Raw genomic sequence first — 12,212 nt, forward strand, 5'->3', positions numbered from 1 at the left:
TTAAATATCCGCATGGTTTGTTAACTCCTCGGCTAACTCAATATTTCTTCGTTGTATTGAAACTACCTCAGCTACGGGTGAAAGTTCGTTGAAACGAATATTGAAACCTTGCACCTTTTCTCTTTCTCTCTCTCTCTCTTTGTCACACTCGAAGTAGGTATTAGTCTATCGAGGGAGTGGCTAACGTATGCATCGCACATTACGGATCAATGACCTATCAATTATTTTCTACGGTTCGAATGAGGTGGATTACAATTTACACAGTATTTGAGAGACATCTATAATAATATTACAATAATTTTATTTTCAATCATTCTTCATGACATGTATTAGAATATTTGCCATTGAATAATTATTAAATTCTCTCATTATTTATTTGTACTATACCATTAACTATCCACGTCGTTTCTACATGAGAATTTACCAGTCATGTAGGTACACAACAAAATAAAAAATATGATCGGATCTGTAAGTTACAATGTCAAAAAAGAGAGTAAACTCATTTAGTAAGTAAATAAAGAAAAGTTATAACAAATACCATATCCTCATAATTTATCAATGACAATGATTAGTTTCATCCGCTTAGTATTCACAATTTGTTAATTAATTGATGTATTTTTCGATAATGCTTTTCTAAGTGGATCTAACGGATCCTGTAAGCTATTATATTAGGTTGATTCTTCTTATTCATGTGAATTTTATGACTAAAAATCGTAAACTGAATGATTTTGTCCATCCTGCAGCCTTATCCATGGCTTGGCTCTACTACTCTCGGAATTCAGCGTCACGCAGGACATGTATCAGTAAAAAACCTGTGGCATTATTTATTTGGTCTTTCCATCTGAAAACAGCTTTTTCTAGTCCTCTGATCGGTTACGTTACCATCGTTCTGGCGAGCTATATGATTAAGATACGCGCAGGCAATCCAAGAACAATCTGTCACGAAACTGGAGTCGACTGATCGTTTATTTGTTTGGCTATTCGGTAAAGCATCCGGTTTCAGCACTACATTTCAAATCGGTTTCTTTTGCTTTTACCGTCCAATTCTCGAAATATCCTCGTATATAGATTGTGACGACGAAAACTCTTCAAGACGTCTCTCAGTTGCTTTGGTAATATTTTTGCTTCACTTGGCAGTTGGTTGCAGTGTTGACATACATAACATTTTTTTACAATTATTGCTATTCTCGCTTTGATATCAGCCTTGCGTCCACATTTGCTGTTGACGTCAATTAAACACATTATAATTTGTTATTATTTCTTTGTTATTGTGTCTTGTAATTCTTTCTCTTGTTTTGTGTCAGTGTGTGTAGGAGGCGAATGGGACAACTGGACGCCGGGACAATTGGACGCCGCACTGTCGTAGACACTTATACAGAACATAGACGAGGAATTTTAATCAGTTTCTATCTATTACTTAGTAGTTTTAATTCATTTTACTCCTAACATAATGTTTTTTTTATTGCGGATTGAGAATTACCATGCCTAAGGCTTTCTATGAAATAAAAAACTCTTCTTTCGTTGGAACTTAAACATATGCACGATTAACTCATTATTTACGTGTGCATATTTTAAATTCTCACCAACTATTTAATCATAATATAATAATTTAAATATAAATAATAATATTCAATATTTTTTTTTAAAGTACCTTTAAGTACCTAACGTCTATTTAATTTCGAGCTGCGTGGCATCCAGTTGTCCCGGCGCCAAATCATCCTAGACCCGTGCAGGAGAGTTGCGCCTAAAGTTTACGCTACGTTACGTTATAAGACGTTATTGGCGGTAAATATGAAAATGCATACGTATTTATTTCTTTCCACCAAAAATGAGCCGTTTAATGTATTAACGGATCGTGTGACATATACAAAACAATACATTGCATCCACTGGTTGGTTTTATCTACCTATATACACCGTAGCGTAACAAACGCAAATGCCGTTTAAATAATATGTTCGGGTCTCCCAGCATCAACTTTTCAAGATTCTTATGCACTAGTAAATGCGTTTATCAAATTCTAGTTGTATACTATAATAAAACAACATTTCACTCGCCTATATTATATAAATCAATGTAATTCATCTTCTAAGTAAAACTTATTAAAAAATATTGGATACATTCTAAATACAAACATGTATAAAATAAAATATTAACGTTTGAAACATCATCACGTTTAATTGCAATAATAATTTATTGAGTATTTGACTATACATAAAGTAATATAAACAATATGAAAAGTAAGTAGGTACTGCCTTAAATAAACGCAAATCCAAGCTTTATTTCCATTCGAAATCACTTTATCTCTACCTACACTAAGCGACATTATAAATAATTTATCTCAGAGAAAAGTTTTCCGACATGCTTGAGCTTTTATATAGTTGCAAATGCCATTCCAAGATGGCGCATTTAAACCCCCCTGCCCCCACCTTACAACCTCTGTTTGTGACGTAGTATTCGGTTGCCTAGCGACGCAAAACTTTTGCCGGCGTCCTACGCACTTAATTTTAGTTGCATTTCGATCTGTTGGAACACAAACAAACAATTAAACACCAATGAACCCAATTGTAAGCACACAGCGGTTTACCATTGAACATCTATTAATATAATTTCAGTTTTTATATCATACTATATTATATAATATGAATATCAATATGGTGCACAAATAAGTGCATTAGTATAATACAATTCTACTATACTAAACTTAGTATATTATAGATAGACATAATCCAAAAACAATGTGTAGCGTAACGTAACATGGAAAGTAGAGATTGCAATACCGAATGAAAATATTGATGGCGTGGTATTCCGATATTTCATAATATTGAATACACGTTTTTGTAAAACACTTTTTTTGATGCCGTCAATTTTTCCGCTCAAAATGACAGATTCCGTTCAGAAACAGAAATTGAGAGAGCTTTTTTTAACTCAGGCCAAATTCCGTCAGAAAATAGTCGAAGCCAAAAATCAAAAATAAATATGTAGTAGGCAATCCCTAATGGTAAGGTGGTATGTTAGGCATAACGCAGAAAGATCACAAAAGAAATCAATGACAGACAAAATTACCTACGCCATGTTATAGAGGTCACTCAGCGAGTGAGCAATCGCCGGACAAATTCATTTATCCAGTGGTAATACAGAGCAGATTAATAAGCTATAAATGCGAAAACCAATCGAAAGCCAACTTTGGTTTATGACCTCAAAACGGTCATACAATAAAACTCAATAAATACAAAGCCCGCTGAATGCCCTCGAATATTTACACATCATGATACAGGCGTAACTATTGAAAATAACATATTCTTTAGGTTAATCTCATATTTCTCCATACTGGAGAATTGTATCTTTTTACAGCCATACTCATAAAGTAACCATAATAATACAATAATTATTTTATTAGCTAAACAACATATTGATTAATAAAAATACTATCATTCAATTATATTAAAAATGCATGCTTTGTCACAGTGACGCTAGATATCTCTAGTAGCATGACAGAAACACTACAGTTCGACTTAAATACAGATAAATAAACCAATTTTTACTATCTAGGATTATAGAATCGTATATTGTTGATAATAAATGCCAGTCAGTAATTAAATTATTTCTTTATAAGTAAATGTAGCCGTTAAATGAAACTTAGATATATTAATCTGTGTAGCGTCCATTTACTCATTATGTTGTAAGTATATAATAATAAACAAAACAAAATAATTCATTGATATACTATATAAAACAATCACATTGTTATTGAATAAATTATAATATAACAAATTAATGTCCGCTAGAATTGTAATGGCAGGTGTTACACAAAGATTCCGTGAAGTATTTTAATATTCAATTAAATCCTGACATTTCGACATAAACAACCTGCGAGGGCGAAGGCCTCTAACAAAATAATAAACTTCCAAATGTCAAAAGTTTTGCATGCAACCGTATATCTATAAGTTTGATTTCAATAAATTCAATTCTGCTCGTAGGCAAGAGTTGTATCACACGATTTTAATAGAATAATAAATTGCATTCATTAGGTATTCCTACATTTTGATTACGAATTGTTGTAAAAGTGGAGAAATGTTATATTAAAGTCAGTCAATCAACTGACTCGTATTGTATTGTATAAAAATAGTTATGTAGTAGTTATTAGTTTATTAGAAAAAATCTAAATAAGTAAACATGTTTCTGAATAGGATTCCAAAATGATGTATTTTCAATAATAGTAATTCAACATTCTTAAACTGCGTGTGAATAAAATAAATATAGACTATTGTTTGAAATTGTCATTAATAAATTTTGATAACGCCAAACGCCAACTTCCTATAATAATATTGACAATATAACAGTGGCAAATCGTGGAGGTAGACTGTGGAAATTCGACATACAAAGTGCACGCTACACTTTGTCAGTCATGATTCAAATTGCAGATGGTAGGTATTCGTTAGTTCTTAAAATTCAATTAAACCCTACCTAGACCAAACCATAATAGTATAGAGTTAGACTGTAGAGATCCGACCAAAATAATTCTACCAAGATATTTTATAGATAGACAAATATGTTTTATCTATTATGCTTTGGTTTAGGCAGGGCTTAATTGAATTCTATAAATCATCAGAGATTTGTATTCTTAGTTCATTAAAAACAAATAAGTATGACTGACAAAGTTTAGTGTGCAGTATTTATATCGAATTTCTGCAATCTACCTCCACCCTTCGCCACTGCAATATAATTTACTTTAGTTGAATTATAAACCTAGTTGCATAAACTACTTATTTTAATTAATTCGCATATAAACGAATCGGTAGTTTAAGTTTAGAGGATTAAAACACTCAAACAGACAGTTAAGACTTAACAGACAATTAAGATGTGAGTTCGAATCACGCTCGGCCCAACTGTTTTTCAGCGAGTATTTAATATGTTCCGGATTTTTTTCAAATTCATATTTTTTTGATTATTAATTAATTATTAATTAAACCCATTCCTGCCGACTGTTATTAATTCGCTCCTTGTATTGGAAAGGGATTGATAGATAAATGTTCGTGCATAGCCAAACACATTATATCGATTGAAAAAACACAATATTTTATTTATATCATTCGAATCTGTGACCTACTGATCACTTGCGCTAATTTCTGTCTTCCGATGGGTCTTGGTGGGACAACTTATAGGGCGAAATAATAATTGTAATTTGTATTGATTACATATAATATGCTAACGTAAATTCCGAAATCATCCAAATGATGGTTCGTCAAAATGCTCAATTATAATAAAATTGCACTGAAAATAGCAAAACGTCAATAGGAAATCCATTTAATACTACAAAATATGAGTAGGACGTTGCTATGGTTTTATGTACCTAACACTTTATATATCCAAATATGTTATTCCACATGTATCTGAACCCTTTTTCCTATTGAGATATCCAAAGTACTTAATACGGTCTGATAGCTCATGACCATTCGGTATTGCCTATAAACTAGAATGTCTGGGATGCAAAGTGGTATTGAATATTTAATTCGAGGATCGGTCTAAGGAAATCTTCTTTCGCACAAGTCTTGGAAAACGGGAATATAAGGAAATGTGTGTAACTACTAACCACGTACCCTATTGAAAATTCAAAATTATTAATAATTCACATTTTAGAAACCAGATGGTTACGTTTTATCTATAAAATATAATGTTTTTTTTTTGTTGCAAAGTAATAGGCCTAATAATATTGCTCTCATATCTTGTTTACTATTCCAATATCAGATAAACTATATCTTATTATAATATTTCTCCATTAAGAAAGGAGACTTGATACACTATTTTTGCGAGTATTAGTTGTACACTAATCATTTAAACCTTATTTATAATAACGGTGAGAAAATGAACAAGTGGGTATCACACACAGTCATCAAGTTTTTAATAATATACTCGTATAAGCGCAGTGTACTATGTGAAGTGACGTCCCTAGGCAAAGTGCCGCCCTTAAGGGGGGACATGCTCGTCGAAGGTCAAAATTGAGTTTTTATTTTATTTTCAAACCATGATCCTGGACACTCCTTAAACGTTGTAGATAATTTATTTATATAATTTTGAAGCCTTATTATCCTTTATAGTTATTTTAAACATTTGATGACTGCATGAAGTATTTTTGTTACATAAAATAGTATTCTTTTAAACCTCTCGCTCTAATGTTTTAGAATATAGTCATATTTCGGTACATAACTGTGCAGTGGTGTTAAGATTTTTTACATTTATTAATATTTAAACGCATTTATAAAACCATTAGCATAATTTATTACGAGATAATTTTTGTAAAATATTCACGATAAAAAATTATATTGATAATCTCTGTGATCCCAAATTTGACAAGAATTAGACATTTTATTATTCAAAAAATCGGCAATATTAACACATTTGAAGATGATTCTAAAGATACTTATTATAAGCTATGTCTTTGACCATTCAAGTGTGATAAACATCTTATGAATAATGATTGCTTTATAATAATTATTGACCTAAGAATAAGGTAGTGTTTTTTTGAAATACGCCATTTCTTTTGTCATTCCCTAGTAGTTAAGCTACAACATACGGCCGTAGCCATAAATTGACAAACTCTTATTAAAGTAGGGAGTAATATTATGTTAACGCGCGTGTTTGAACATGTACCTAACTGAATTTTTTTAAAAAAAATTTTAAACGGTACATGTTCAAACACGCGCGTCAATATCATTTTACTCCTTACTTCAATTATAGTTTGTCAATTTATGGCTACGGCCGTATGTTGTAGCTTAACCACTGGGGAATGACAAAAGAAATGGCGTATTTCAAAAAAACACTACCTTATTCTAAGGTCAATAATTATTATAAAGCAATCATTATTCATAAGATGTTTATCACACTTGAATGGTCAAAAACATAGCTTATAATAAATATCTTTAGAATCATCTTCAAATGTGTTAATCTTGCCGATTTTTTGAATAATAAAATGCCTAATTCTTGTCAAATTTGGGATCACAGAGATTATCAATATAATTTTTTATCGTGAATATTTTACAAAAATTATCTCGTAATAAATTATGCTAATGGTTTTATAAATGCGTTTAAATATTAATAAATGTAAAAAATCTTAACACCACTGCACAGTTATGTACCGAAATATGACTATATTCTAAAACATTAGAGCGAGAGGTTTAAAAGAATACTATTTTATGTAACAAAAATACTTCATGCAGTCATCAAATGTTTAAAATAACTATAAAGGATAATAAGGCTTCAAAATTATATAAATATATTATCTACAACGTTTAAGGAGTGTCCAGTATCATGGTTTGAAAATACAATAAAAACTCAATTTTGACCTTCGACGAGCATGTCCCCCCTTAAGCAAACTCAAAATGCCGTCCCCTTTCATTTTAGTCTCAAATAGTATGCAATTTTTTTAAATACCTACCCTGATTTTTTTATTAATCAACTATTATTGAATGATGATGCATGGCAAATTCTGCGAGTCAAATACGTATAATAACGATTGTATCTGTATGTGAGTGAAATATACGTAAATTATTTTACAGTGCCACTTTGAGTACGGCAAAAACAATTCGCAATTATTGGAATTACTTGCTAATATTGAAATAGGCATTGTAACTAGAGTTGGGTATTTCCCGAGAAAATCTCGAGATTCGGGATATCCCGAAATGATAAAATTTTGAATTCTCAAGATTCGGAATTAGCAGAAAATAATTCTCGAAATTAAAAAAAAATGTAAAAATCCTAAAATCAGTGTAAAAACAGACAAATTCCAACAAAATATGATTTTTCTTTAATTTATGTAAGAAGACAAACAAAATAGAAGTAGGAAAACAAAAATAATTAAAAAAACATTATTCATTAAAATAGAATTTCAAAAAACACAGACTGTCAATCGCTGCGTCTGACAATCGCGTACGCTTTTGAGACACAAAATTTTCTGATGTTGCAAAAATTGCGCTCATTTTGAGTCGACGTTGGCTTTTGTGTTAAATTCCCCGATCAGTCTCTGAACGTTTTGCGTTTTCTGTCCACTTTTTCCATATAGAAAATCGTTTTTTCAATTAATATTTGATAATAAAGAAATGTTAAAAATTTCAATACTCGAGAATTCCCGTCCGGAAATTCCCGAAACCCAACTCTAATTGTAACTAACGGAATTAGATATTACATTTCGTGTATCACAATTTACCGTGATCTGTCGTACCAGAAAGAGATGGCTGCATAGCATTGAGATCAAAAATGAGGCGTTATTCTTGGACCATTGCACACAGTAATATTCCAATCCTATTATTTTCAATAAAAACATTAATTTGATATTGACTGGTATCAACTATTTGATAGGTAAGACTTGATACGTACTAATACCTATTTTCTAACCTACTTTTGAATCATTCAGAAGATTATATGTAGAATATGATTTAATTTCTAATTATCTTACCTACCTATTTTTTTGTGTCTTTACCTTGTATTCCGGTAGTTTTTATTACATATTTTTAAGTTTTTATATTTTGACACAAATTCTATCTCAATGCTAGACGGCTATCGGTTTCCAAAACAATAGTCACGGTGAACTGTGATACGGCCAACAGCATACGTACAAGTTCCGGATAAGATAGCTAACAATACCAATACACTTGCAAATCGCCTATGGTGCCACTGACCAAATTTATTTATTTTTATAGTCTTATTGATAATAATGTGACAACCAAGTTAGCTATTGATTGGAGATATACTTAATGGCTTTATTATAATTCATGTTATAATATTATAACATTATGATTAGAGTTTAGGATACACACTTACGATTAAAGTCCTTCGTAGAATTTATTGATAATGAAGATAAACAATAATAATCCCCTATTCCCATATCACACTTCCTTCTTCCTTTACGTCCTCTCAAACGGAAATAAAATTAATTCTCACTGGGACACACTGTCCAGAGGTGTAAAAGTCCGCGGGCCTAGCTTTCCAGTGCCGGATTAGGGCCGCGGCCCCCGACAAAGCCCTCCCCACCCCTTGACTGACCAGTGTTTTAGGGTCGTATTACTTTAAACGACTCCCACGAGGGTCACTTCTCAACATCGCACTATTATTTTTCAACCCCCGATCGAAATGGGATAGGGTTTGTATCTACATATTACCAGGATCTCGCTTTTACATAGGAAAACAAACTTTTGTTCGTCTCAACGCACACGCATAATATGTATCTTACTAAGTACTAACTTATATATTTTTAAATGCCAAATGGTGATTGTTTTCATTATTTTCTATTATCCATTCCAAAATAGATATACGATAATTAAATAATTTCTTAAGTAATTAATTCTCAATTTATTGGCCATTAAATTAAAAAATCTTGTACCTAGTAGTATAGTATATGATCACTAAGACGTGTTTAAAATATTCAGTGCAAATGTAATATTTTTTTTCAATACCTACTTACATACGATAATTTCTTACCAGTTTAATAACTCAACTTTTAACTTTCATATAAGTATTATGTTATCAACTGGGCATTATTATTTTCTTTCCAACAATAAAACCTACTAAATAAGAGAGTAATTTTCAATAGTGGATAAATCCAGCAGGTGTATTTTCAAACGGCGTCAAATCCATTTCAACAAATCACGTCATCCCAAAGGCAGACATCATTTTTATGTCATACATCATGAATGTGATCAAAGACACGACGTGGTTATTTTGCTAGTAAATAAAACACAAACCTTTTGGGAAGGCGAAGGCGGAAGAATGAAAATATATAATTTTCATACTTTGTCAAAAAATAGACATGGCTAAATTTTTTAAATTACCTCTGTGTCGTTAGGTATGTTTTATTTCCATTACCTACTAAGTGCCTATGGTTGTATAATACATTAGAAAATGTACGTTATTTAGATAATAATTATGCATGTTGGACATTATTCGCAGTGATCAAAATACACCAATAGGTAAGGGAACAAACTAAAATATTGGACACAATACAACTAGTAAAGATCTCAAAATTGAGATAATATTTATGTATAGAGAAGAATGCAGATTTTAAAATTAGGGAATGGGACGACTGGCCTCCGGACAATTGGACGCCGCACTGTCGTAGACACGTATACAGAACGTAGACGAGGTATTTTAATCAGTTTCTATCACTACTTAGTAGTTTGAATTCATTTTACTCTTAACATAATGTATTCTTTATCGCGGATTGAGAATTACCATGCCTAAGGCTTTATATAAAATAAAAAACTCTTTTTTCGTTGGAACTTAAACATATGTACGATTAAATCATTGTTTACATCTGCATATTTACATTCTCACCAACTTTTAAATCACAATATAATCATTTAAATATAAATAATAATATTGAATATATTTTTTTAAAGTACATATAAGTACCTAACGTCTATTTATTTTCGAATTCCGTGGCGTCCAGTTGTCCAGTGCCAAATCGTCCTAGACCCGAAAATTAGCCACATATGTACATTTAATTTTTCAAACACTTGTATCTGTGTTTAACCGGGCAGACTAAGATTGTATGGGCATCGTCGTGTATGAAGGGCCTTTATTGTTTCACACCCTGCATCCATTTAATAGTCAATGATGTAATGTGACCATACATGAAATACGATACTACGAAAACAATAACTTGTTATACATGTTGATATCAGTCATATTATTTGAATGTTAAAATGCAGGCAAATAGTCATATAAATTTGTCCGTAGTCTTTGTATATTTGCCTTGGCGTAGCAGAGATGGGCCACCTCTACGACCTACGAGAATGTATGTAAGTACATCCCACATTGGTCTCATATTATCATGTCCGGCTACCTGGCCGACATAAAGAGCCCCGGAGCCGCTTTTACGACCCCTGAGGGCCATTCCTCGTGACAGTTGACGACCGCGTTACGGCCGCGACCCGCCAAACTAGCCCCCTTCAGTTCTTCTTGCATTATTTAATATTCAATACAGTACGGTACTTATTGGGCGACGAAACCGATATCCCCCGGCTGACCAGTGGCATGACAATAATTGTTTATTAACATTTTTTTTACTATGAATCTACTTTTTCATGATTTTTTAAATACTTTTACGTGTAAGAGCTAGAATATTAAATATTCGGCGGTTGACTTATTCCCATGCCACTTATATTAAATTTATAAAACAACACTTTCACTATCAAGAAATATTGGTGTATTTATTTACCTCCTTGGTTACGTTAACTGATTTTGAAACATTGATACAGATAATCGATTATTTTATAATATAATACCATTTTATCATACATAATAACAAGGTTATAAAAGAATGATCCCTTACGTTATTTTAAGAATAATTGAAAATTACATTTCGTGTAAACGTTAGAAGAGAAAATAATACTTATGGTTTTTTATCACAGTAGAATTATGTATTTAAGAGTTGATTATTTTAGTACCTACACTATCTTAAATATTGAGATGAAAACACAAAAATGTAAACCTAAACTATTATAATATTATTCTGAAATATTGAATCTAATAGTTAACGCCAGAATTATTAAAAATGCAACCAACTTATTCAATGGCACGTTGATTAAGAAAGATTCCGATGTCCAATAAGGATTAAGATTAATAAAAAATGCTGTTTTTCTTCTTTCGCATTTTAAGACTAATGCCATTTATTGTAATTATATCAAATCATGTCGTATTTCTGATTATTGACATTTACTATATTCAACATAAGTTTACATTTGAACGTAGTTATGCAGAATGTAGCCAGTCCACAATAATGTCGAGCTGAGATAATGTGCACTTTAGCAACAACATGATATTAAAAATGTAAAATTGTAAATATTATTTTATTTCAAGAATATTTTTTTGCGGCTTGGCTATTTTCAGCAGAACGTAGAGAAAATCTTCTCGCATCTGATCTATATCATATCTCATTTTTTTATTTTTTTTTATTGACTGGCTACTTCCTGCATAACTATGTCCATTTATAATTGATTATAAACTGCCACTAAGAATTGAATCACTTACAATGGAGTTTCCAGATTAAGCTCGCAACACGTAGTAGTTACATACCAGAAAAACACGACCGCTATCGGCTAATTTCCTTTTTGGCAACATACAGTCGTATTTTACTAGTCTTAACCTTTTCGTGTTACACATTAATAATATAAAAATATACATATATACTTACTAACTTTTATCATTGTCCAGATCATCTA

At 31.5% G+C, this 12,212-nt stretch overlaps 1 protein-coding gene across 1 annotated transcript in view; it reads left to right on the top strand.

Moving 5' to 3' along the window:
- The window catches only part of LOC147078529 (uncharacterized), a 280,531-nt gene that overhangs the window by 245,252 nt on the left and 23,067 nt on the right, over positions 1 to 12,212 (top strand). The window lies entirely within an intron of this gene.

Source organism: Rhyacophila brunnea, unplaced genomic scaffold, assembly GCF_057557595.1.
Source record: "Rhyacophila brunnea isolate RB1 unplaced genomic scaffold, BYU_Rbru_1.0 scaffold_11, whole genome shotgun sequence".
NCBI lineage: Eukaryota > Metazoa > Arthropoda > Insecta > Trichoptera > Rhyacophilidae > Rhyacophila > Rhyacophila brunnea.